We start from the raw sequence: 27,188 nt of genomic DNA, 5'->3' as shown, positions 1-27,188 counted from the left end.
GACAACAACAACGCTATTATGGGATGATGAATGATGCTGATGCAGCGTTGAGATTAAGCCCTTGTTTCCTTTTTTGCAATGCTATACATTACTGCTGGTTAAATGTAAAATGATGCACCTACCTCCAGACATTAAAGGGGCTACCAGAGATGTAGTGTCAATTCAACAGAAAACCTGCATGTTCTACGAGGCACTGTCACATAAGCATTGGCCAAATTTGCTGTCCTGTGAGCTTTGATAGGATATGCCGTAGATAGTAAGAGGCCTCTTACTGTAAAAGGGAGGTGCATTAATCGAGTAGTGGGGTCTGAGGCATGAGGGCCATTTCAGGATGTACTAGCCCTTCTAAAATTTTACACTTGGTTATGCCCAGAGATCGATCCAGATCCCCCCCAACACCCCGAGTTTTTTTTCCTGTGTACCACTGTTATAATGAAACCGTCCAAGTTACTGTCCAATCGTCCCGTTTTCATTGCAATTGAAGTACTTACAAAACCGTTTATTTTATTTTTTATTTTTGTGAGTCCCCGCTTCAGATCCCAAGGGACATTGCCAGTGTGGTGCACGCTGATAACTGTCTGTGCATAGCAAATAATAAATATCTGTGCGTGAAGAGTTGGATGTGGACTTGTGCAATGGCTCTTGAATGGACAACACTCAGTCAACACAAAGATTTATTCACATTTGCGTAGCTTATTGCCTGTCATTATAATAATTATTATAATACATAGACAAGAGGTAATGCTCTGCCAAGGATCTCTGAAGTTACAGTCTTGAAAGCTGTTTTCAAGACAGTGGTGCTAAAAAATTGGATCAATGGCAGGTATCAAAATTTGTTTTGCTGTATCAAGGCAGAACAATCTTCCGTGGGAATGACAAATTTTGGACATTCCCAGACAGATGTATCACTTACTATGATAATGAGGTGTAACTGTACCATTAGTGAGTTATGAAACGTTACCTGAAATTATTTCACGTCTTATATCCCTCACAAGCTATAATACTGCCAACGACAAGAAGCATTACACTATCATTAAAAGTATAACTGTCACTTATGGCCAGGTAGTTTATTGCTCCTGCCTATTCCTTTGCACTTCTCGGGATTACTGTGGTAACACAGATTCTGTTTCACACTTCTCAATTGGGCAAGTCTATTATGGTGTAGGTGTGAACAGGAAATGAGGCACACTAAAGATGATAGTCCTGATAGGACCAGGATGGAAAAACGTTGGCGAATCATGCGGACGACACACCCAGGTATCTGTCGTCTGTTTTTCGGTCCAAGGAATCTCCAAACTCAGCTTGTAAACACACAATAAGCAGTGAACCTGACGTAGCTGTAAAAAGAAAGGACACTTTCCTAAACACGTAGCATAGTAATTTCCTGACAATCATTCTAATTCTAACCCGGCCCTTGAGTTGCACAGTTGGTTAGAGCCTTCGTAACTTTCATGGGGCATTCGTCGTGTGTGCAAACAACGACAACTACGAAAATAAGGATTGCTCGACGTGCCTATCTATCGTGGGCACAGTAGGCGAAGACTGTGATCGTCGCTGCAATACTGCGGTAGATACACCACTAGAAGTTCTGGCCGATGACAGGGAGCTGGCAACAAAGTGTGATGCGTGCGTGTGGTGCGTGCCGTCATTGCACAACTCTACCACTTCACCAGCACTGCAGCATATAGGTACTCATCCAGTTCCTGAGGAACACAGACGCCGCACAAACACTTGGATTGTTTCCTGCGTCGTAGTGTGAATGTCACGGGACTAAGTATTGAGCACTCCGATCATGAACGTACCTAAAGCAGTGGTCCTGAGGCTCGTTCTGTTGCGCTAACGCAGCTGCGGCACGTACATCACCAGCGACTTGCAGAATAAGCGGATCCGTCGAATATTGGCCGTCATCAAACATGCATATTCGTCACGGGAGCTATTACTAAAGGCATTTGAACAGCACGATTCGCCACTTCCGCGTTCCGAGTCCGCCATCTCCGTATGTGCCTTCGCCTTCGTCTCCCTGACCTTGCTCATGCAAGCTGCAAGCCGCGGGGACTCCTCTGGCTCGCCGCGTTCTTATTGGTCAGATTCCATGTGACGTTGCTAAAGATTCTCAGCAGGGAGTTCCGCTTGACGCCCGCTTCCGTCGTCTGCTGTAGCGCCGCTTACACACGAATTATGCAAAAAGTATTCCGTCGATCGGAACGGGACTTTCGGAGTCATGGTCAGTGAAGGACGGGGAATCTCATTTCACTGTGGTTTCGGAATCGATCTGTGGTCGATGCGACTGTCCCTTTAAGACCTCAGGTCACCACACATCGCCACGCGGCTAGCACAACACGACACCAACAACATACTAGCGGCGGTAAGAACTGCAACACTGCTAAACAAGTCCAGACATGCCACGATGACGTCACAAATCAGGGGAAAAAGCACACGCATGCACGCACAGAGGACAACGCATTAAACACACGGAGCGCTCTGGAATAATCGTAGCGTTACCACACATCGCTACGAAGCTCAACGTCTAACACAAGACGGCAGCAACAAGATATTAGCGAAGGGTAAAAATTGCAACACTAGTGTCTAGACATGCAACATCGTCTAGCGCAACAACAAGTCTAGACATGCGACATCGGATGCGAAAACACTGGTGATCGGGGAAAAGGCCTAAGCCTGCGGCGGATCATCATAGAGCATACACAACTTCATTTTTGTATTTTGCGTAAACTAAACGCGGTCTGCTTGGAAAACGACGTACACATTCTCTTAGGGAGCAGAGAAATATATAAATTTGTACTCCGTGCTCAGATACCAGCATTTCTGCTCAAAAACCTGCAAAATTAAGCTCTGCTTACTTCGTCAAGATATCGAACACCCAACAAAATCAAACAAACAACTCCACTTCCACTGGTAGAACACTATTCAGCTTTTACGCAGGAGGCTTTCTTCTACATAAAAAGTAGAGAAAATAAGAAAAGAGCAGCGAAATATTACACACACTTTTGCTCTCATAGCTATAAGAGAAAAAAATAAATAAAAGAACGACGCACACGCTAATAAACTGTGACAAAGACACCCATTTCTGCTATCAGATAATTATTGCATAATGCTAAATACTCATTTGCATTGGCCCTGCGTGAAGAAAGCACAGGACAGGGATACACAATCTATCTTAAGCGAGCACGGAGAGTCACTTCTACTCGAACAGCTTAATACCATAAAGTCTGAATTTTTGCAATGAAAATAAAGCCTGAACAGCGCTACGAAGGTGACAGACACATACTAACAAACAAACAAACACTTCTTCGAGTCTGTATTATCTTTAAAAAAAATAACGAAAGCACACATAAAAAAATCTAATCGGTTAGGTAGCCTACCAGACGTTGTGCCTTAAAGTTGGCTGCACGCAATGCGCAAAAGCACGCTGTGAAGCCAACTTGCGGTTTTGCTGGATGCACATGAAGTCCGATTCCAATTGGAAATCGCGCTAAGGACGTGCCAAACGTGGAATTTTCACAAGATTAATCCCAATACCTGGAATTCTGTTCATTTTAGCGGGAATGCTGGCGCTTGTGCTCCATTATTCGAAATTTTCGAATATTCGAATTTCAGCAGAGCTCACCATTGTAGTGCCCTCGCGATAAATCTTTTATTCCAGCGCCAGCAGACCCAAGCAGGGTACCCAAGCTTGCAGCCAGCGATGCTGGAATGATTATTTTATTTGATTTCATTTCATTTTGAGTCATTATCGGCTCACCTATTTAGTGAAGACCTATGAACACATGTTAAGTGGTTTGGTTTAAAAATGATGAGAGCTACAGTGTGTAGCGAATGATGTTCACATTTGTCCGTTCTGCTCTATAGTATTCTTGCAAAATATATGGGTGCAAGAAAATAAAAGGAAAACGAAGAAGACAATTCACTCCTGTATGATGAGCGCTGCGTACAAGCACGGCACCGTTTTCTTTGTGGAGGTATAGCGAACGCGCATTCCTTTCTTTCTTTTTTGGTTCGCGTCGGCCGAGTGGCGATATCCTATTACCTTGGCGATATCCTATTACCCTATTATCCTTGGGAAGAAGTCTGTTTATTTTATTCCCCCCATTCCACCAAGCACTGGGGTAGAGCATCGCCTGTTGCGATGAAACTCCCCACTCTCCAAGGCCGAAAATAAAGTTGTTGTTGTTGTTTTCCTATTACATCCGGAACGAGGACCTATTGCTTTGCGATCGCATACAAGAGTGATCCATCTTTTGACGATGGTAGGATAATTATTGACCTGAGGAATAATATGAATTTATGTGGTTGTGAGAATAGACTTTGTGTTTGTGAGTGTGAAAATGTGAGTGTGTGTCTGTGTATGTGTGCGCGCAGGCGCGCGCGCTTTCCTGAACCAGGGATCCCACTTGACAAGTAAGTTCTTTGTGTGTGCCTTTTCATGTGACACGAGTGATACATTTATGTACTATTGCGTGGAATAGTGGCTTAAAGGTCAGATATGCCGATTTTGAAGTGCCGCAGAACTGAGCGATACTCGCGCTGCGTGTTCATTACCGAACACTGAATATGTGTGCGAAATATCTTGCTCCAACTGTTAGCAGTTTTTTAGAAAACAGTTTTTTTAGTTCCCACGCCCGGCCGTCAGACCGTCGGCAAACCCTGCGCACGGGCGCACCGACGTCACTGCTCTCGGTTTATCTGTCTTTGGCTTGGCATGGACTCTTGGCTTGGCTGCTTGGCTTCTTTCGTTTCCTCCTCTGTGCATCGTACATAAGCGAACAGCTGTTATGTTGTTGCTAAGCCGGAAACAAAGCATGTGAATGTTTTTTTTTTTTTGGCACAGCGTCGTTTGGAAAGTGCACTTCCTTGTTCTGACCTTGCCTTTTATGGGCTGGAGCGATATGATTCGTAAATATGCCACGGCGAAGTTGTCGAAGATGCGAGAGTACTACGCTGTTAGAACAATTCATCGGTGCATTCAAGTGTTACCTATTATAAGCTGCCAAAAGACCAAGCAGTGCGAAGCTCTTGGCTGACAGTGGTGCCTGCTAATTTCCACTGCAAGGATTTCGTCCACGAATGTTATCATAGGTTACGCGCGACTCCAGAGGCAATTTGGAATCTTGGCACGAAATCGTCTGATGAAAATCCGAGGTGCCCGACGCATAACATTTTGAACGTGCCACGGAGGATCAAGGCAAAAAACGAGAGCAAAAAATGGTAAGTCGAGGTTCAGATATAAAAAAATAGCAAGCTTAATGAATCGATTGTGCAGCTGTCCCACTGCGCTTACTCTGATATAACCACGATTAACAACACAATAGTACTATTGATAATCTAACTTCTGAATTATCACAGGTGCACGCTGAAGGCGGAAATGAAGCATGATCTGGCTTGCATCTGGTCATGAAGAAATTGCTGACACGTTAGTTGCAATCCACCTCCACCAACAGGTATGACAATGTGATGTTATAATTTGAGTATTCATCTATGTTCAACTTTTCATGCGCATTCGCATGCAGACATTTTGACACCACTTTTAAATCTGCCCTCAAAGTTACAACCTGTGCTTCGAGGGTGGAAAACAAAGATCGCCATTCCGATTAGCTGCTATCTCCCAGTTCAAGCACTTTTGTGTCTGGACACTGGTTCCTGTGGATGGGGTGTTACAAGCTTTACTGTCTGATATAGAAGGTACGTTACATTAGTTCAGTTAATTTGTCTTTTGCACATTTTTGTTACTGTTAGCTGGATTACTGTTGGACATACAATCCTTTGACACACCGAAGCTGATGTCGCCTCTGATAACATTTTAGAATTTTCAGTGTCATCAACGTCCATTGAGGAAGGTGCCTTTACTATCTGTGAATCTTCATCTGAAGAATAGCCCAGAATTCATGTTAGCATTGTCTACTCTTATTAATTCACTGTCTGTTTTCTGAGAGCTAAGAAAAATGGAAACTATTTATTTGTCACAACTTCACACTGGATACTGGTGTGGTACTGGCTTGTCATGTAAGCTAAAATACCTGGATTCTACAATAATTGTGTTCAACTTGGTGCATTACCGTGGGCAATGCCACATTCACTACATTTTTAGTGGTTGCGGTGCACAAATACTGTGTGCATACTGCATACATACATACTGTTCGATAGGCAAAAATACCTGAGCAGTGCTGTGTAGTCTTTTTACCCAAAGTCCATACTCTTACTGCAAAGTCACAGTACGTAGAACAGCAATGTGCAGGTATGCTGCGATAGAGATTCACAACAGAAAGAAGACTGTTGAGAGCATCTAAATTTTAATGAGACGAGACTTTCGTGCACAAGGCTGCTCTTGTTAATGTCTAACATGAAGTTACAAAATCCCAGAATATATAAAACATGTTGTAATGTAGAGAGCGAGGGGTGGTACAGACATAAAGATAATTATATAATCATATATAATAAAATAAAAAGGGGGTACAACTGCCCCCTCAACTCAACTCGACAACTCAATAACTCTACTTATTCTCTACCTTACAACATGTCATATATTCTGGAATTTTGTAACTTGATGTTAGACATCAAGAAGTACAGCCTTCTGTGCAAAAGTATTCTTTCTGTTGTGCACAATCATTATGCAGTAAATGCGACTATCCATTTCTTATCATTAAATGCTTTTCCTTTCTTTCTTTCTTTTTTTCTGCAGTGATGAGCATCCATAAGGACACATGCCAGAAAGGGAGTCTCTTTGGGATGACAAACCCTCATCACCTCATGAGGATACAATGGTTGACGAATGGTTCTCAAGCACATCGAAACTTCAAACAAATAATTCATGAAAAAGCCAGTCAGTGCTAGCACCAGGAATTGAACGTGGGCCATCCTGCTACCAGTCAGAGATGTTCAGTGGTGTAGCCACGGCGGGGCTAGGGGGGGCTCGAGCCCCCCCTACCTGCCACGGACCGACCCACACAAATCGTGCAAATCCGAGAACATAATATATGGGGAGGGGGGGGGGACCAGTGTCCCTATCGCGAAAGTTCTTGCAGTTTTTGGCGTCTATCTAAGAAGCATTCTTGAATGGTTTTCAAAGTATGAGCTTTCCAAAATACAATCTCGTGACACCACTTCATTGGTCATGACAGCCTATACATGTAATCGTACTGTGAACGTCTAAATCAACTATTTCGTTCCCTTTTTTTAATCCTCAGTTTGAAGTGTGCACAAGTATGTGTGTGTTGTCGACACAGGATCAGCGAGGGGGGGGGGAGTTTTCGTATCGAGCCCCCCCCCCTACCTTTGAGGTCGGGCTATGCCACTGGAGATGTTACATTTCAGGCGCTCATTGACTTTTGGTGAATTACTTGTTGACTTTGTCCCAAGGTGGAGCTCACTACAGCTCATTTGCTATCTGTTAATGTTGTGGCGTGTGTTGCGTTTTTCTCTTTGTGTGTTCCAGACTCAGAACGGTTAATTTGGATCTGGTCAGGTACGTTTCATTTAGACATGGCAAACATAAAGTGGTGTTTCTCAACACAACTTAGCAGTGGTCTTCATGCAATACTGCTACGGCCATTAAGCGTGAATAGAAACCTAGCCAGAGCAGCTGATACACAGAGAGAACATAGCCCGTGTGTGTTTGTCTTTTCCACCGCAGCCCTTGGGTTTCCTCCCTGATGGCTACACATGTCAGGGATAGGTTTCAGAACCGGTAGTTCCCGCCAAGTGTGAATTGCTTTTCAGGGGATCATCACGCTGGCAGGTGAAACATATGGTTGAAATTATTTGCAGGACAGGAATTGCGCAGCTTCACACAAATACTACTACTACGACGTAAGAGTGGTTTAAAATCTATATTTTTTGTGTTCCTGACATTATCGCACAAGATGTAGTATCCACTATGATCCTTTATGTGGGGGGTATGTACGGTGCAATCAACAGATGCTATTTACAAATCTGTGTTTTCTACTGTGTTGAAATTGGGTAGTTTGTATCTGAGAGCCATAGTGAAACACAGGCTCTCGAGAAACATGGCAACACAGCAGGGGCTCTGGATGCTGCCTAAATTTCCAGAACACACAGCTCAAGGCAGCGGTTAAATGACAAGTGGTTAGAGAAATCCAAGATAGTTGCATCCGTAAGCAGTCCGCTGTTGGATTTGCTTCTGTCAGAGATACGTTATCTCAAAGGGAACGCACGGACACACTCAGAATGATACTAGGGCTGCGTGTGAAATAGAATGAGGAGAGGGGAAGATATATAACCCTTTTTCTTGTCTGTTATTCTATTGGTTAAATTGTCATTTTCTTAGCAGCATATGTGTATATTCCAGAGTCTGCTAATAAATATATCAGTTTAGAGCTAGCAGTCTCATTGTAGATGTCTCATACTGCCCTTGGTTGCTTGTGATTCACTATGGCCATGCTTGCTAATGCAAAAACAGAAAAGAAAAAAAGACAATAGAAAAACACGAAAAGAGCGACCTAAAAAGCTGCCTGTTCTAGAGCTGACATGGAGGCAATGCAATGAGGTAACATGTTCCATTAATGAACTGTGCATCCCCAAGAACACACGCGGTCCTCAGGATGTCCTCAAAGTGTCATCACGTCCTCGTCCGTGATGGGATGAACGGAGGAGGTCCACAGGCTGTCATCATAGGAGCTTCCAGTGATTGTCATTTGCGTACATCCTGCGGTCGTCAACCGGAGGTCAAGCACAGGAGAAGTAAATTATTTTAAGACTCCGTTGTGCATTTTAATACCTGCTAGCCAGTAATCAACTTCCCGATTTATTTCTCATTACCCAATACAATCAAAGAAGGAGTGCTCATGCATAAATTTAAAAAAACGAACAAAAATATAAAATAAAAAGAGATATAGGGGCTCAAATACCGATCGTCGGAATCCGTCCATGTGCAGCGTTTGACGTGCACTAAAATACAGTTTGCTAGACCTTTCACTGCGGTCTTGTTGCATGAGTGTCCGCAAAGGGTCTCTGGCAGGAGGTTGCGCGGAGCCTTTTATTTCCGAAGAGACAAAAAATAATAGCGTTTCACTGCCCAAGCTTCGCTTACTATGCATGCATCAAACCAAAGCAGTAAGAAACACGGACACTACCTTAATAGCGATTTAATACTCCAAGGAATTTCTCACTTCATTGTTGGTTATGTGCGAAATCAAGTTAAACTTAGATACCTCACCCTTTGTTTTGACTGAGATGCGAAGAGGACTCCCGAATCTGCTGAAGTTCGGAAGACAAGCAATAACTTGTATCTGTTCTGTCTTGGAAAGGAAATGCTGCTGCATCATATGCCTTTCATCATATTGCTCTAGAGTTCGCATCTACGTAGCCTTAGTTTAGTCCGTGTGAAACGTTAGAGGGAGCCAGTCTGTGTGGCTGGTCTTCCGCTCCGATGCCAATACAGATCATATGCCTTTCTAAGTGGTTTCGCAGGTTTTAGTGACCTAGGGGCCTTTTATATATCTCTCTTCTTTTTGCCTTTTAAACTGTGACACTCATTGTTTGTGGTGAGAAATACGCTGAACGGAATACAGATGAGAAACCACGAATGATAGCTGGTGACCGAGGTTGAAAATATATAAAAAGCACACACACGCTGACTGGGTGCTACAAATGTGCCCTCACTTCCCAAAATAAATAATTCACTAATTGGTATCTGCTTGCTCCCAGAACTGTACTAGCCGCATCATTTGGTAGCTCCCATAGGAGGTCCTGAGGATATGACGGGGAGTCTCACTTTGTCACATTTCTAACAAATTGAGGACCTGGTAGAGAAGTCCTGGGGATGTTATCCCTGTCCGCTGATGACTTTCCTCGGACGTACCTAGGAGGTGATTGTGTTCTTGGGGATAGTAGTACATATCACAACGGCAACCGATTATTCAGATTTTTCTTGAAGTACTTTTTTTTTTTAGCTTTGTTCGCACAGTCTATTATTGGAGCTTTATGTGATTCCCCTCTTGAGATACTTTAAGATTGCTGATGCTGTGCAGTTTGTTAATTTTGAAACTGTACTGTGCTGAGGTACAAAAACAGAATTGTCATATCTGCATTTGAGCACATAGGAATAATTTGCAAGTACTTTACTTGTTGACATTAATATTTGCACCAGGTCACAACATTGTTGATTTATGGAAAATGTAAATAAATATATTTATTTGCTTGCCAAACGATGCGCAAATGTCTTCTTTTCTAGTGAGATATTCCCTGTTCACCAGACATAAATGTGGAAAAGTTAAAGGGGCACAATGATGGTAGAGTCTAGCGTTGCTTTTTGCCACTTCATATATATGCACTGTTATTCGTGTGCACATGTAGGAATAGGAAGGTAGAGGATGCGCATAAAAAATTTCGTATGCAGCCACACATATGGTTCAGAAGATTAATTAGATGATGTCCAAGCATATATAATTGTGCTTCATGTGCAATGGGTATGCTAACGGATTGCTTCCATGAAGCCTTTTTATTTATTTTTTATAAATTATTTTTATAAATGTTATTTTTTATTTCATATTACATATTGTATACTTATATTTTTATAAATTAAAAACTCAAGTTACACTGCCCTTTTTAAATGGTTTGGTAACGTGTCTCTCACTGTAAAGGTAAGAGGCCATTGAGAATGCTGCAGACAAGGTTGCAACTTACATATTGCTTATCACGTCCTACATACAAAGTGATTTGTACAATAATTCCTGAGCACGGAATTAATCCCGAGGCTGGCCAGTGATGTCACCCACGACGACAAGTCACATAATTGCCTTTAGTACTTTTACACCCCATGGGCTGAGTTGTGAATTGAAAGCGCACTCTACAGAAGGATAAGGTGCACCTGATTTCTAGGATCTATGCTATGCCCTAACTCTTCAGGCACCACATTTCTAAGTGGCAATATGTGCTCTGGTACTTCTTTTGCGTCTGCATAGTGTGCAACCACATGGCTACTGGAGCTTTCGTGTGCATGTTTTTGTGCGACGGTGTTCATTACAAACAATATCCAGATGTTAGACATAAAATGCAGTAGTTTGTAGCGTACCACACAACGCAGCGTGACATGGGAGTGCGTGATTCAAAGAAAGCTTCTGGAAAATGCACAGAAACTCACAAAAAGTTTAAAATGTGATTTGTATTTCATTTTACGTCTTTCGTCGTTACATACCGTCGTCGACGCTGTTGCACATTGATAAATCGTACGTAAAACTTGTCCCATAGCAGTATGCGGTTTCTCAAATACATAGCACAATTTTCCTGCAGTAATAAAACGCTGTCGGCATTTTCTTGCTGACACGGCTGTCGAAACGTCAGCCTCTACAATGGGCAAGTGCTGTAAAGGGGCTAACGCAGACGCGACTTGATACAAATTGTACGTGCTCACAAAACACAAACGACGAATTCCAGTCACAACATCGCACAGAGGTTGGTTCGCGAATGAGTTCGCAGCTGCTGCACTGTTTACTTATCGCGGAACGGTGGAACCCGGCTGTCCGCCATCTTCAAGCACAGATACGTGAAGCCGCGAGAAGCCGTAGCTGAAATCCACTGACAAGTACGAAGGCGCGTACACGTCACAATGCCCGTTCGGGCGCATTTACGTCATAAAAATGGCTGCGCCCATGTGTGTTTCGGAATGAATTACCTATTTTTTTGACATGGTACTGTACCGAACTGAGAGAATGAAGGTGTATTTTGGGGACAGCTGGATGTGGGCTTTTAGAATATCACAACCGTTTCGACTATTTGGGATATCGGCATAGCTGACCTTTAAAAAATAAGGGTAGCAGCGCTTGCATTGCTATCTGTAGGATAGAGCGAGAGCGTTTTTAATGGAATTACCTCGCGAACCTGGTGAAGTCTTCGTTTTGGGCAGGCTATTTTATGAGAGCCGGTCCTGTTGCGATGCATTTGATACGCTTTCCTGAAGCAGCGTGCTTTGTTCTTGTAGTGTGGTTTACGCCTTTATCAATAGAAATGAATAGAAGTGTTTGTTTGTTTGTTTGTTTGTTTGTTTGTTTGTTTGTTTGTTTGTTTGTTTGTTTGTTTGTTTGTTTGTTTGTTTGTTTGTTTGTTTGTTTGTTTGTTTGTTTGTTTGTTTGTTTGTTTGTTTGTTTGTTTGTTTGTTTGTTTGTTTGTTTGTTTGTTTGTTTCTGTCACGTTCGTAGCGCTGTTCAAGCGCTAGCCGCGTAGCGATAAGCGGTGATTCTCCGATTATTCCTGAGCGGTACGACTTAAGCCTTTTCCCTGCTCACTTAAGGAAATTTGTGTATCCCTGTCCTGTGACACAAATGCGTGTAATTTTTCGCGGATCTTTTCTTCTGTCACTGCTTTTACTCAGAATGTAGGTGAGGGGGGGAAAAGTCAGCATCCAGGTAGATCAGGAGAAAGCCGCTCGGCAGAGGAGAGTTCATGAGAATGGAATTTGTTTGTTTTTTGTTATATATCGTTGAGTGTCAGTATTCACTAGAGGTGTGCGAATATTCGAAATTTCGAATATTGTTCGAATATTGTTGATATTCGAACCCTATTCGTATTCGAAAATTTGATAATCGAGAAATTCGAATATTCAAAAATTTCGAATAATGGAGCACAAGCGCCAGCATTCCCGCTAAAATGAACAGAATTCCAGGTATTGGGATTAATCTTCCGAAAAGTCCACGTTTGGCACGTCCTTAGCGCGATTTCCAATTGGAATCGAACTTCATGTGCATCCAGCAAAACCGCAAGTTGGCTTCACAGCATGCTTCCGCGCATTGCGTGCAGCCAACTTTAAGGCGCAACGTCTGGTAGGCTACCTAGCCGATTTGATTTTTTTTTATGTGTGCTTTCGTTATTTTTTAAAAGATAATACAGACTCGAAGAAGTGTCTGTTTGTTTGTTAGTATGTGTCTGTCACCTTCGTAGCGCTGTTCAGGCTTTATTTTCTTTGCAAAAATTCAGACTTTATGGTATTAAGCTGTTCGAGTAGAAGTGACTTTCTGTTAAGATAGATTGTGTATCCCTGTCCTGTGCTTTCTTCACGCAGGGCCAATGCAAATGAGTATTTAGCATTATGCAATAATTATCTGATAGCAGAAAAGGGTGTCTTTGTCACGGTTTATTAGCGTGTGCGTCGTTCTTTTATTTATTTTTTTCTCTTATAGCTATGCGAGCAAAAGTGCGTGTAATATTTCGCTGCTCTTTTCTTATTTTCTCTACTTTTTATGTAGAAGAAAGCCTCCTGCGTAAAAGCTGAATAGTGTTCTACCAGTGGAAGTGGGGTTGTTTGTTTGATTTTGTAGGGTGTTCGATATCTTGACGAAGTAAGCAGAGCTTAATTTTGCAGGTTTTTGAGCAGAAATGCTGGTATCTGAGCACGGAGTACAAATTTATATATTTCTCTGCTCCCTAAGGAAATTTGTACGTCGTTTTCCAAGCAGACCGCGTTTAGTTTACGCAAAATAGAAAAATGAAGTTGTGTATGCTCTATGATGATCCGCCGCAGGCTTAGGCCTTTTCCCCGATCACCAGTGTTTTCGCATTCGATGTCGCATGTCTAGACTTGTTCAGTAGTGTTGCAATTTTTACCCTTCGCTAATATCTTGTTGCTGCCGTCTTGTGTTAGACGTTGAGCTTCGTAGCGATGTGCGGTAACGCTACGATTATTCCAGAGCGCTCCGTGTGTTTAATGCGTTGTCCTCTGTGCGTGCATGCGTGTGCTTTTTCCCCTGATTTGTGACATCATCGTGGCATGTCTGGACTTGTTTAGCAGTGTTGCAGTTCTTCCCGCCGCTAGTATGTTGTTGGTGTCATGTTGTGCTAGCCGCGTGGCGATGTGTGGTGACCTGATGTCTTAAGCCTTTTCCCTGCTCACCTAAGGATATTTGTGTATCCCTGTCCTGTGCTTTCTTTACGCAAGGGCAATGCGTCTGTGTATGTGGCACTATCAGATACCAGACATGAGTGCCTTTTTCTTGGTTTATTGGCATATGCTTCAGGTTTTTTAAGTCAAGCACAAGTGCGCGCAATTTTTCGCTGCTCTCTTCCTCAGATCACCGATTTTACGAAGAAGACAGTCGCATGGTACAGCTGAGAAGAGGGTTTCTCTGATTGTTTGTTTGATTTTGTTGGGTGTTCGATATGTTGAGGAAGTCAGCTGTTAAAGGTATCCGTGAAGAAATGCTTGCATCTGAGCGCAGGATAGGAATTCCTGAAGCACTGCACCCTCAGTGTAAATTAATTATTTTGGATATGAGTCTGCTTCCCTGCATGACAAAGCTGAAATGGGAAGAGAGAAAAAATTGGAGCGCTTCATTAATAGCGATCCAAGTAATAGGGCAATTATAGTTTCCATAGAAAGTAGAATTTTAATGGGCTCCTAAAATTATAGTTTAGTTGTAGTTTTTCTAAACTGCAATGCAATAATCATTAATATAGTATAGGAATGCCATCGTGTTCCCGTAAAGGCGTTCTGTCTTGTGCTTTCGCGCCTTTTTGCTCGCAATGCGCGAATGGAACTTTGCCCCCGGCTTTCGCGCCTTTTTTGCTCGCAGGTGTAGCCTCAGACAACGAATGTATGAGCATAGAAAGGGTCATGTATTACATAAGCCTGGAGGTGATGTTGAGTGGTCTCACTTATTATTTTAAAAGAGCAGTGACAGTTTACTGTAATTCTAATGACCATGATGAGCCTTTGGGGTGAAAATCGTTAATATGCGGGGTGCTTTTTTGTTGAATTTTAATGAGAGAATCAATGTCATTAAGAGTAGGACAAAGGAAATAATCTTGCGATTCAATAAATAATAGGAGTCTTTGCCGGTGTCTTCTTCTTCAGACAGGATGTGATGACGTCACGCAGTCTGTAGCAATGCATTGACCGTTACTGGAAAAAAGTGTGGCAACCGAAAAATAGTGTGTATTGTCCTGGGCAGATTTATGATGAGCACTGTTTTTGAATAAGAGGAGTGCGTGTGCTTAGAAATAGTTTGATGCTGGTTTCCTTCTTTGTTTCTTTTCGCTTTCCCCCCCCCCTTGTCTGACAAACATGTGCTGACATGCCTGGGCTTGTTCTGACATGCTTTCCTTCTACATGCAGTTTTTTTCTTTTTGTACAAGGAATATTCTTGACGATAGTGCTGCCTTGAATGGGAGTAGAGCTATTCTTAATAATTTTGCGATTCATTTAGTTCAGAGAGTAACCGCGATTGGGACAGGTGTGTGACTTTATGTCTTGCTGAACCATTTTTTTCCTGTACAGTAAGACTTTGGGAATGAAATGCTACAATCTCCTCTTGTCTATGGTGTTTTTCTGGAATAGTTCCCTATGCAATCATTATAGTAGAATAAAGGAAATAATCTAGGGATAGTATATCATAGAGCGTACGCGTCCTTGAGCCACGCACCTGCATGATGACGTCATACCGAGAGACTATTGTTCCAGGTTGACCTTGTCTAGAGGAGCGTTAGTGGAAAAAAACTGTGTAGCCCTGAGACAATAGGATGACGTCACGACCAATGAGAACGGCCTGCAGGGGGCGCAAGGATTCACTTCTCTCTTGGACACTGACGGGTCTCGACACGCAAATTCTGCTCCTGGCGTTGGTCGTCAGTGGAAGAGCGTAGCTTCGGTGGGGTTCTGTCTGCCTCTGATGGGGTGCGGATGTGTGGTTCGTCACTGGTGAATGGTGTTCGACGATGCAAGTGGATTTTGTGACGAGCGGATTTACAATGAGGGGATGCTGTGAACGGGAAAAATGATGGTGAGTGCCTTTTTCACTCTGTTCAAGTGTTTGTTTTCCTCTGTTGCCAAGCAGTCGTACGATTTGTCCTGACGTGTCCTGACATGCCCCCGATATGCATGCTTTCCTTTGTTGACGCTTAGTATTTTTTTCTCTTTTGACAAGGAACATTGTTGTCTTGACGATAGTGCTGCCCTGAGTTCTGCGCTCCTGGTTACCCGTACTCTGTGTTGATTTGTTGAGTGCCTAGTCCTCTTATTTGTCGTTGATGGAGTTACGTGTTAGGATATTTTGTTCATTTGCAAGTCTCATTTAGTAAGACTTTGGAATTCCTACGATCAGCTTTCATGCATGGTGCTCTTCTGCAATAGTTTCCTATTCAATCGTTATAGAAAAATAAAGGAAATAATCATGGGATAGTGATTCAATAAATAATAGGTCCCCTGTCTCGAGCGTACGCGTCCTTGAGCCACGCAGGTGCATGATGACGTCATACTGTGGCTTGACCAAAGGAGCATTAGTGGAAAAAAACAGCGTAGCCCTGAGACAATAGGATGACGTCACGACCAATGAGAACGGCCAGCAGGGGGCGCAGGAATGCTCTTCACTCTTAGCCTCTCGGAGGTGGTCGCTCCAGAGGGCGCTAGGAGCGTGTATGCGTAGCGGCCGCGGAGCGGCGCCCCAGTCAGTTTCTCCCTGGCTGTCGCGGAAAGCAGACGTGCGCTCCCCGCGCTCGCTCAATTTCTGGCTGGCTGTCATGGAGAGCAGTCGCATCGGTCTGCGCTCCTACTGTGGTGAGGTGATTTGTTGTGCAACTAATGCTTTCGCCAGCTTTCTTCCCGCTTTGTTTGCGATTTTCGTGCCCGTGCACGTCGGGTGCTGGTTGCTGTTGTCCGGGCATCCCCCGGCATTTTCTATCATCTTCTACCTTGGGAACCGGAGTAGCGCTAGCGTGATTTTTAATAATTTTGTTGTGAGATTAGTTGAGTAAGTACCCGCTAGGGGATGCAGCTGCGGGGCTTTATACAGGAGAAAAAAACCATTACGAGTCAGTTTCTGCCTGCCTCTCGGATGGAGCAGTCGCATCGTTCTGCGGTCCTGTTGTGGTGGGATCGTTTGTTGTGTAACTAATTCTATTTTCTTGTTAGCTATTGATGGTTTGCACACTCTTGCTTTCCCAGCCTCTGTATTACGAGTGTTTTTCTCCTTGCATGTCCAGAGCTGTCCTAACCTGCCCAGACATGTCATGATGACGCCACAGCTGACGTCACAGGATGTCCGGAACTGGTGCTGCGATGCTTTGCAACCTGCCTCTGTGCTCCGTCGCCCAGCGACGGTCAGCGGCCGTTCCGGGCCGCTTTCTTCAAGATGACGTCGTTGATGTTCAACTAAACTCCTTCTCTCCACTCTATTTCTATCTTTTCATTTTATTTTTACCTATTTTTTTATTTTTTATCAGCTCAAGTAGCCGGCAACTCACACAGTGGTCTGGACAATTCCTAGATGCTCCCCAATTAGTGTGATGACTCCCTGGTGGGTCCTGATTAATGTGGGGGGTCCCAATTAGCTCTAATTGCTAATTAATGGCGTCCAGGCGACTGTGTGACTTGCCGGCTTCTTGAGCTGATCCCATATTACTCTTCTGTAGACGAGCCGCGAGTACTTTCGCAAATAGCTTGTAATCCAGGTTGCATAGGGTGATTGGTCTAAAATCTGTCACTTGAGGGACAATCCCCGCGGGTATCTTCTTAGGGATGAAAACTGTGTGAGAACGCCGAAAAGATGCAGGGAAGGTGCCTTGTCTTTCTGACTCCTTGTACACTTCTAACAAAACGGGAGCGATGAAGTCAGCAAACATCTGATAGAACTCCCCCACTCAGCCATCAGGACCAGGCGTCTTGTTTTTCCCGAGTGATTGTATCGCAAGTTTTATCTCAGCTAGCTCAAGCGGAGCACCCAGTGTTCTTTTTTCCTCCTCTGTCAACTTGGCCACATCCGCCCACTGCGTTATCTCAGCGACGTTCGGTTGCGGTTTCCTTGGTTTCCCAATCAAATTTTCGAAGTACTCGTAGAAACATTTTTGTATCATTCCTTCATCACTAATTATTGCCCCCTCCTGTTCAATCTCTTCTATAGCTTTCACCCGACATGTTCCAGCTCATGTCGGACGTGTCTCTTACTGGGCAACTCGTCCGGTAAATATTGTCTGGATCTGGACCGTATTCTTGCCCCCTCATATCTCGTTTGATTGATTAGTTCCAGCTCACATTTTGTGTCCTCCATTTCTTTACTTAACGATCCCGGGTTTTTGGACTCAGCCTTGATAATAATGCTCAGGTTCTTCTTTAGTTCTTCCTCTCGCCATTTTTCACGGTATGCCAGCACACTGCTCCTCTCGATTGCTATAAAACGTACACGTTGTTTAAAGAGATCCCACGCTGAGCTCCACGTTCTGTCAGTTGTTATGAGTCCTGCAATCTCATCCTTTACCAATCCAACGAAGCTCTCATCATCGAGTATACTCACATTCATCTTCCACAACGACCATCCATCGCTTCTGGCCATCTTTCTGTCTTGACCGAGGGTCGCCTTTACTAAACAGTGGTCACTAAAATATGCAGGCCTCACACCGTATCTCGTGAACTTCTTCTTGCACAGTGTTGATATGTATACTCTATCTAATCTGCCGTGGGAATTCCCTTGAAAGTGTGTAAATACGGGAGGCGTTCCTTTCATACACTCAAATGCATCCGTCATGCTGCAATTTGTTATTAAAGCTTTCAAGGCTACTTCGCTCTTGTCGGCAGTGTTTTTGATTCTATTCCGATCGTTATCGCTTAACGTACAGTTGAAGTCGCCCAGCAGAACTGTGTTGTCCACTTCCTCTGCTACGTCACCCACGGAGTTGAAAAAAGCGACCCTTTCTAACATGTCGTTGGGCGCATACACACCGATAAAGCGCCATATCTCGTTGTCTACAAGGGCGTCTAATTTCGCTATTCGACCTTGATCATCAGTAGAGTACTGCAGCGGAAGCATGTTTTGTCTCTTTCTTAAACACAGCAAAGTTCCGGCCGAACACCCAACCGCGTGGCTGACGACAACATCGAAGTCAGATGCAAACACATACGATATCAATTCCGTCGTCTTTTCTTCAGAGCAGATCTTCGTTTCCTGAACTGCTAGCACATCAATATCGTCGTGGTCTTGAAGATAACGTTTAAGTTGATACTGTTTCTTTCTTGAGTTGAGTCCCCTCACATTTATCGTCCCTACACTGATTGATGTGCCTCTCATGGAACGGCCGCGTCAATCAATAAAAGCCAAGAGCGGTTCATACTTATCTCCATTGCCATAGCGGACGATCAGCTGAGTGCATGCCAAGTCACATTAAAGAGTTCCAAAATTGATGTCGTTGAGGCAGGAACCAGCACTTTCCTGCGGCGTTAATGGAGGAAAACCTGTTGAATCTGTCTGTCTGAGTCTCTTTGCTGCAGCAGTAGTCATTCGCATATCCTGTTTAAGAAGTTCGTCATCGCTGCCATCAACTGAGGAACTTCTCTCTTTCCTTCTTGCTGCCGGGTCATAGTCTTTCGGGGCGTCCTGGCCGTGCACATCTCCTTTGCCAACGGTCGACTCCTCTGGGCGATCAGCGTTGTGAAAGGCCTCCTTTGTTCCTTCCCTTTCGTTCTCGCAGGCTTCCACCATTGTGACGTCATCTGTGCGGTCGGCGAACATCTCCCTGGCTGGCTCGTCCGTCCGCTTTACACGTGACGCATACGTCGATACACACTCCTCTTCGTCGTGCCCGAATCTCTTACATTTTTTACACCAGGGCGTATTGCAGGACTTCCTGATGTGGCCCGCCATCTTGCAACGTAGGCAAAGCGGAGCGCGACCTTGTACGTCCAACAGAACCTGCCCTTACAAAAAATCTTAATGAGTTTCTAAAGAAAAGTCAATGACTTTTGACATCACACTCATCAGAATTTCTGATGACTTTTTTAATGAGTTTCTGATGTATTTCTGTTGAAAATTGGCCACCGCGTTTCTGATTAGTATCTGATGAGTACATTTCTGTTGAGTTTCTGGCATGTTTCTTGACAGTTACTGTAGAGTTTATAATGTGTTTCTTGACAGTTTCTGTTGAATTTATGAGGTGTTTTTGTTGAAAATTGGGCACTGAATTTCTGATAGGTACCTGATGTGCGTGTAGAGTTTTTGACGTGCTCCTGCAGTATTATACAAGAGTGTTTGCACTACAAAACCACAAAAATATACCACCACAGAACATTTATTTGAGCTCTCTTTACACCATCGAGGACAAACTGTTCTTCAGCTGAATAACGGTGTTGTCGAACTTGCTACACACAGTCTGTAAAACGACAAAAAGTTGCAAATTGATAAGTACCATAGTACACAAACTTAATGCAACATATCACAAGCAAGAACTCCAATACAGTAGAACGAGGGTATCACAAACACATGGTGCGCATGTGGCCCACGGTGGCCTATTTTGGCCACCAAATATAAGGAAGCCACCTCAAAAGAAATTAAGCTCAGACTCAAAGAAACCGACAATTAATAATGTCAGCTGGCTGTTTCCCTGATATTCCTATCTCTATTTTCGAAGTTGAAACTGTGAGCAAAGGCAACAATACAGTGCGTATATTGGTGAAAATATCGGTGCTCTTGAATAATGTCATAATTGCTTGTAAAGCACTACATATTCTTCTCAAATCATTTTTCATATTTTCATCACCTGATCTGAAAAGGTAGCATGCGGAACCATCAGTAAAATCACGATTTCAGCATACACAGCACGTGTGAACAACAATATTGGAAATGGCCAGCTGCCCTTGCAATCTTGCAGCAGATGGAAATTTTACACACTGTTGTTCACAACGAGTTATGATTTCAGACAAATGTGTTGTGTGCAATACCCCAATCCACCAAAGCACCTGCCGGTTAGTGCACTGACCCCTGTTGGATTCATAGCTTCTTTCACAACATTCATAACTTTCAGAGCAATTTATTCGCATTTGACCATTTACCTATGTTCTTAAACGGAGAACAGGTTTTGTAACCTTTGCAGTACAATCTGCCTAAAATTGCTTTTTCGACAAGAGCACCTGCACTGATATTCACCACTACAGCGAATAAATAAGTTTAAAAAATTATTATACACATTTGCATTACAGCTTCAATTCCCATTTAGTCGTGACACTAACTTTTGCCAGTAAAGATTGGAAATTCTCAACCATAAAAGCGATCTATGTTACTGAAATAACTTAGGCACTTCAATATAAAATCTGTTCAAATACTCATTCCACACTGGCAAGGATGAGCAGACATCAAGTCGATGGCCGTTGAACATCATTGAACTAAGGGAGTTATGTGGTGCTGCACAAAGACTGTCTATGGTTGCTTCAACTTTAGTCAAACATGAAGTGAAAAATGGCTCCATATATTAGCTGCCCTATAGTCTGATTTACATAAAAAAAAAAAAACTACAGCAGTAAAATTGCAATATCTGTAAAGGGGTCAGACGTGTAGACACCAGTGGAGCTATATTTCGTGTCGAAACTGTTGACAACACATCTTGAAGTGTGTGCTTTATGGACGATAAGGCCATTACCCGAAAGTTCTCAACTGTCTCGCAGAGTCGAAACATGGAAATGCTCCTTAGCACAAAATAAAAGCTCAAGCAACATTACGTTAGTGTATACCTAATAATTTCTACACTAATATGATCACAGTACCCACAGAGCTGCTGCAGCTTCTTCCAGCCGCTTCCTTGAACTGAAGCCATTTGTAAAGCACAGTATGGCAGCATGAAATTGGCCAGCGATAAAGACAATGTGTTTGATGGCGTTGAGATCCCCATGTGATGGTGGTACAACCTTACTTTCTCAAAGCATGCCATGTTGATGAACAGTGTCAGTAAAGCAGAGTCTAACCAAACCCAATTATATATAATTACTGCTATTTCCAAGATGAGACACATTACCTTTTAATCCTCGGCTGTTGCCACCCCCTTGAACGACTCGGGGCTCTTCGTAATTTTCGTGGCTTCCACAACATACCAATGCAGTCTGAAAAATCAGGAGATAAATATCTGGTAGACATCGAACGTGAAGCATAAGAATGTAGTCATGTCTCGCTTATCCGGAGGCCTGGGGCATTAAACAACATTCCGTGTCAAATTATCTCTAGCGCAGAAATTATGCTACAACAGGAATTATGCGAGCATGCTATAAAAACAAAACAGGAACACACCGTAGCGTCACACAGAGAAAGCTCAACAATGCATGTTTTCGTGCAATTACGACACAGTGGTGCAAAACGTACCTTTCGTCTTTTCCAAAGCTGCTCAGCGGGCTTTTTGTGGCTTTCGTTACTTTTAACGCTTCCTCCGTGTCGCCTCGTGCACCCTGTTTAGCGTATCTCGCATGACTTCGTTCCGTAACTTTTTCCTCACCTGTGATACGTTACACACAAAGCGGGAAGTTATGGCTCAATTCAGGTACACAAACTTGCTTCCAGCAGTATGAACACTTACCATAGCAGTTCGATTATAGCCAGCGGTTCCTTCCTTCCAAATGACACAAGTAACACGCGCAGGACGTGTAAAATCATTAAATTATAGCAAAATAACGAAGCGTAAAAACACACGTGCAACGGCGGAAGACATACCAAACGGGAACACAGGCCGAGGATACAGTGACATTTTCCGACATAGCGAGGGGGGCGCTACAAGACAACACCTTTTATAATCCATATAATATCAGCATCTTACTGTTGCCATTAATGTAATAATAATAATTATTATTATAATTAAACATGTCGTAGCCTAAAAAATTAATTTATAAATGATTATGCACTTTAATTATCAGTAAATACGTTGGATGTCGAAATGTGCGTAAGACGAAGAGAACGAACTATCCGGTGCTGTGCGAATTTCGTGATCTTTTACCCGACTACTTTCCCTCTCAGCATTTTTGCCTATTTTTCATACGCCGAAATATCCTTCAAAGCTTTCAAATAAAAACTGTATGCTTGGACAACTGAAGCCCGCTAATTAATAGCAAAGTCGCTATTGTGTGTTGTTTCTTCTAATGTGTTCTGCATGTTGCTGGTAAAATGCCAAAAATGAGAAGATACAAGCAGTGTCATTATAATGGTGTTTGTACTGTACCGATTCGAACTAAACACAGACTACAAGCTCGAGGTCAAGCTACAGGCCGTGCGAGTGACAGAAGTGTTGCGAATCCGACAAAGATAAGGATATTTTCGAACTTCCATGTTCGACGGAGGAGCGAAGACTCACTTTCCCGCGATTTTTCTACTCCTCACGAGACTTGTGACTTAGTCGGCTGTAGTATATTGTCTGATTACCCGAGGGGTCAGGGCCAGCCGGAGCACTGTGGAGACCTTTTTTTCTTATTTCTCTCTTTTTTTTTTTTTTTTTGACAGCAGGCAGTGAATTCTGCATCAAACAAGGGTTGCTATCTGCTAGATCCAAATGCGTATGGCGCGCGCAGCTCGTGTACTCAGTTTAGGACAGAAGAGAAAGACGTCTTGCAGCTATACCCCGTACGTGAGCGCAGCTTCTTTCTTATAGACTGTTCTTGTAAGTTTTAGTAGCACAGTAGCACTAGCCAAGGTCGGACCCAGAGACTGGCTTTATCTCCCTCTCTCTTATTTATTTATTACTATTATTCTTTATTTTATTTTATTTATTTATTTTTTATTTTTTCGTTTATTTTTTTATTTTTTTTATTTTTTTTTTAAGGGGGATATGGGATGGTTTCTTTGTCGGAGCGCGTAGTGGGAGAGGGGACAGAGGAAAATCCCATGTATAAAACTACGTTATCGCCCGTCCCCCTCCTGGTATCTGCGGCTGGTGTGAGACATGGTAAATGTCACCGCACTGCACCGTTATTAGTATAAAAACATATCAACGGTCAGTTCAAGGATATTTGTCTTGAACAGCACGAGTGGTATGTCCTGATGATTTCATACATTAAAAACTCTGCAGAAAAAATATGGAAATTTTTCATGAGAAAAATTAATGTCAAAACTCAATGGAGTTCCTGATAGGAACGTAATGTGGAATCACATTAAACGTTGAGTGTCTGATGAGTTTCTGTTGACTCATTACAAACTCATCAAGATCATACAAGAAACTCAATATCGATTTTTGTAAGGGTGACAACCGTCGATGAACATCAGGTGCGGGATATCGTCCACAGACACTTTATCTTTGACTTCAAAAACTATTTCTCTTGTAGTAGATTCCACGCCCTCGAAGAATGACGACTTCCATTTCTGGCGAACGATATCCTTTACTGCACCAAACGCTGATAACGCCCTAACAACTGAGACGTCCGGGATATTTCTCGGCATCCAGTGCAACTTGACGGCAACTAGGCCTAGCCATATTCGCCGCTCCCACGGAGCTCATCGTTTCTGCGACCGATCGCTAACGCTGCCGGAAGTAGAATCGCCACGACCGCACTCTTTTCGTTTATTTAGTGTATTCTACAGATATGGTGGACTCCATTGAGCCATTTTTTCAACTGCACGTAGTAGAAAGCAACAAAACGGACATGAGCGTCTCAACTCTGATGCGGTCGACAAGATTCGAACCTGTGCGGGGGAACCCCAATGGATTTCGAGTCCATCGCCTTAACCACTCGGCCACGACCGCACTCATTTCGTTTATTTAGTGTATTCTACAGATATGGTGGACTCAATTGAGCTATTTTTTCAACTGCATGTAGTAGAAAGCAACAAAACGGACATGAGCGTCTCAACTCTGAAGCGGTCGACAAGATTCGAACCTGTGCGGGGGAACCCCAATGGATTTCGAGTCCATCGCCTTAACCACTCGGCCACGACCGCACTCTTTTCTTTTACTTAGTGTATTCTACAGATATGGTGGACTCCATTGAGCTATTTTTTCAACTGCATGTAGTAGAAAGCAACAAAACGGACATGAGCGTCTCAACTCTGACGCGGTTGACAGGATTCGAACCTGTGCGGGGGAACCCCAATGGATTTCTAGTCCATCGCCTTAACCACTCGGCCACGACCGCACTCTTTTCGTTTATTTAGTGTACTCTACAGATATGGTGGACTCCATTGAGCTATTTTTTCAACTGCATGTAGTAGAAAGCAACAAAACGGACATGAGCGCCTCAACTGTGACGCGGTCGACAGGATTCGAACCTGTGCCCCAATGGATTTCTAGTCCATAGCCTTAACCACTCGGCCACGACCGCACTCTTTTCGTTTATTTAGTGTATTCTACAGATATGGTGGACTCCATTGAGCCATTTTTTCAACTGCATGTAGTAGAAAGCAACAAAACGGACATGAGCATCTAAACTCTGACGCGGTCGACAGGATTCGAACGTGTGCGGGGGAACCCCAATGGATTTCTAGTCCATCGCCTTAACCACTCGAACACGACCGCACTCTTTTCGTTTATTTAGTGTATTCTACACATATGGTGGACTCCATTGAGCTATTTTTTCAACTGCATGTAGTAGAAAGCAACAAAACGGACATGAGCGTCTCAACTCTGACGCGGTCGACAGGATTCGAACCTGTGTGGTGGAACCCCAATGGATTGCGAGTCCATCGCCTTAACCACTCGGCCACCTTTTTTTTTTTTTTATGTAAAACCTTTATTGACATGAAGGCAAGGATTTGAAGAAGTATAAAAGTGCTGTGCACGACTAGTGCACTGCCTGCTAAAACCTAAGTACTAGACGTCGCCCTGTCTTCCCATCTCTTCATGAGCGGCAGCTGTTTGAAAGACCCTGATTACCTCGCAGTTTCGGGTGACGGCCGAAATGTTTTGGTTCCAGAGCCATGATTACGGATGCAAGTTCTTTCCATTTCTCTTCTTCACGGAGTTTTTTTGTTCCGATCAGTGATATCGTCCACATCAGCTTTTCCTTCATATAGGTAACTGGTGGTTTTGCTTTCGCATCGCATTCCACTCTGGCCGTCCTTGCTTTCCAAAGGGCCTGTAGAGCTGTAGCAGTCACCACGCTCATGAACTCTTCATGCTGCTTGTTCACAAACTTTAGGAATTTTAGGCTTTCATACGAAATGTCATCGCCAAGTAGCAGCGAAGCTCGGAGGTCCGACCAGAAGAGCACTGCATTTCTGCACTCGTAGAAAACGTGCCTCAGGGTTTCCGCTGTCCCGCATATGTGGCAATTTCCTTCTAATGGCACAAAGAAGCCTTTGGCTTCCATCCATTTCTTGACGGGGAGCACTTCGGTGTGGAATCTCACGAAGAAATCTTTCGTGCCCGTCGGCATCGGAAGCTTTGCGACCCGCTTCAACACGTCTTGTCCGTCGGATGCGGCGAAACTTTGCCGGTAGAGCGGAGGGGGAAACACGCTCATCACCGTATCCCAGTAGAGTGTCTTCTTTTTCACCACTGTTAGGTGCTCCCACGAGTATCTTTCAAGAAAGAACCTGATGCTGTTGGCCACTTCTTTGTAGAATTGTGACTCGGGTGCTCCCAGGGAAGGAACTGCGGTACTTATCACCCACTTGCACAGTGACCTCGCTCCGAGAATTTGCAGCGCCTCTCGCAGTACCGGCGCTTTGATGTCCCTAAAGTAGAAAAAACGCTGCACTTGTACCTTGATACCGAGGTTTACGACATTTAGACCACCCGCCTGCAGCGGCCAAAAAATGTTCGTACGGCGCATCTTTTCGAACTTTGAATCCCACAGAAAAGTAGCACAGATTCTATGGAAACGCTGCATAGTCCCGGAGTCGATGGGGATGACTTGGGCCGAATAGACGATGGACGGATATAGGACTGTGTTGCAGATGAAGCTGCGGTGAAGAATAGAAAGGTATCTTCCTTTGTACGGTTGCAACCTCCCGTTAACTGACTGCAACTTTAGCTGCCATTTTTCTACCGCCGCTGAGGTATCATCCAGAAAAACCCCAAGGTACCTCCCTATCACTTGAGTGCACTGGATCCCCATGTAGATGTGAGGCTGCGTGTCCCAGTCGCCTAGCCAGGTACCCTTCGACTTCTTCAGGTTTAGCAAAGCCCCTGATGACTCGCAGAAGTCATGAACTGTTTCTAGAGCGGCCGAGACCTGCTTCTGGTCGTTGCAGATGATTGCAAGGTCGTCGGCGAAGGCGAGCACTTTCAGTTCTTCCTTGGCTAGTGTGAGACCCTTGATCTCTTGATTGTTTACAATCGCGCGGCATAGCGGCTCCAGGTAAAGAGCGAAGAGCGTCGGAGACATGGGGCAACCTTGCCGCACTGAGTTCCTTATGGGGAAGCGAAGGCCTATCCTTCCGTTGATAAGTAGCTGAGCGGTGATGTCCCGATAACAGATAGTAATCCACGCTTTCAGGTCTTGCCCTATGTTCACGTGGCTCAGAAGCTGAAATAGGAACTGTTGACGCATCCTGTCGAAG

The 27,188-nt window shown here is 43.7% G+C and overlaps 2 long non-coding RNA genes and 5 other non-coding genes across 7 annotated transcripts; 1 reads left to right on the top strand and 6 right to left on the bottom strand.

Annotated features, from left to right (window-relative positions):
- The first annotated feature begins 4,704 nt into the window (after positions 1-4,704).
- On the top strand, positions 4,705-6,907 carry LOC135371318 (uncharacterized). The gene is made up of 4 exons (XR_010415561.1): positions 4,705-5,223; positions 5,362-5,456; positions 5,526-5,697; positions 6,695-6,907. It is a non-coding gene; the product is annotated as an uncharacterized LOC135371318 (long non-coding RNA).
- A 13,088-nt stretch (positions 6,908-19,995) lies between these two features.
- LOC135371307 (uncharacterized) lies at positions 19,996-22,405 on the bottom strand. Its single transcript, XR_010415560.1, has 4 exons — positions 22,282-22,405; positions 22,071-22,200; positions 21,730-21,814; positions 19,996-20,094 (listed from the first exon to the last, which is right to left on the bottom strand). It is a non-coding gene; the product is annotated as an uncharacterized LOC135371307 (long non-coding RNA).
- A 1,945-nt stretch (positions 22,406-24,350) lies between these two features.
- On the bottom strand, positions 24,351-24,432 carry Trnas-cga (transfer RNA serine (anticodon CGA)). Its single transcript has one exon. It is a non-coding gene; the product is annotated as a tRNA-Ser (tRNA).
- Positions 24,433-24,544: 112 nt separating this feature from the next.
- Trnas-cga (transfer RNA serine (anticodon CGA)) lies at positions 24,545-24,626 on the bottom strand. The gene has a single exon. It is a non-coding gene; the product is annotated as a tRNA-Ser (tRNA).
- Positions 24,627-24,738: 112 nt separating this feature from the next.
- On the bottom strand, positions 24,739-24,820 carry Trnas-aga (transfer RNA serine (anticodon AGA)). The gene has a single exon. It is a non-coding gene; the product is annotated as a tRNA-Ser (tRNA).
- A 112-nt stretch (positions 24,821-24,932) lies between these two features.
- Positions 24,933-25,006, bottom strand: Trnas-aga (transfer RNA serine (anticodon AGA)). The gene has a single exon. It is a non-coding gene; the product is annotated as a tRNA-Ser (tRNA).
- A 112-nt stretch (positions 25,007-25,118) lies between these two features.
- Trnas-aga (transfer RNA serine (anticodon AGA)) lies at positions 25,119-25,200 on the bottom strand. The gene has a single exon. It is a non-coding gene; the product is annotated as a tRNA-Ser (tRNA).
- Positions 25,201-27,188: the final 1,988 nt, after the last annotated feature.

Source organism: Ornithodoros turicata, chromosome 1, assembly GCF_037126465.1.
Source record: "Ornithodoros turicata isolate Travis chromosome 1, ASM3712646v1, whole genome shotgun sequence".
In the NCBI taxonomy this organism is placed as follows: Eukaryota; Metazoa; Arthropoda; class Arachnida; order Ixodida; family Argasidae; genus Ornithodoros; species Ornithodoros turicata.
Note: the sequence above shows the minus strand (reverse complement) of the source record. Positions and strands in the feature narration are given on the sequence as shown.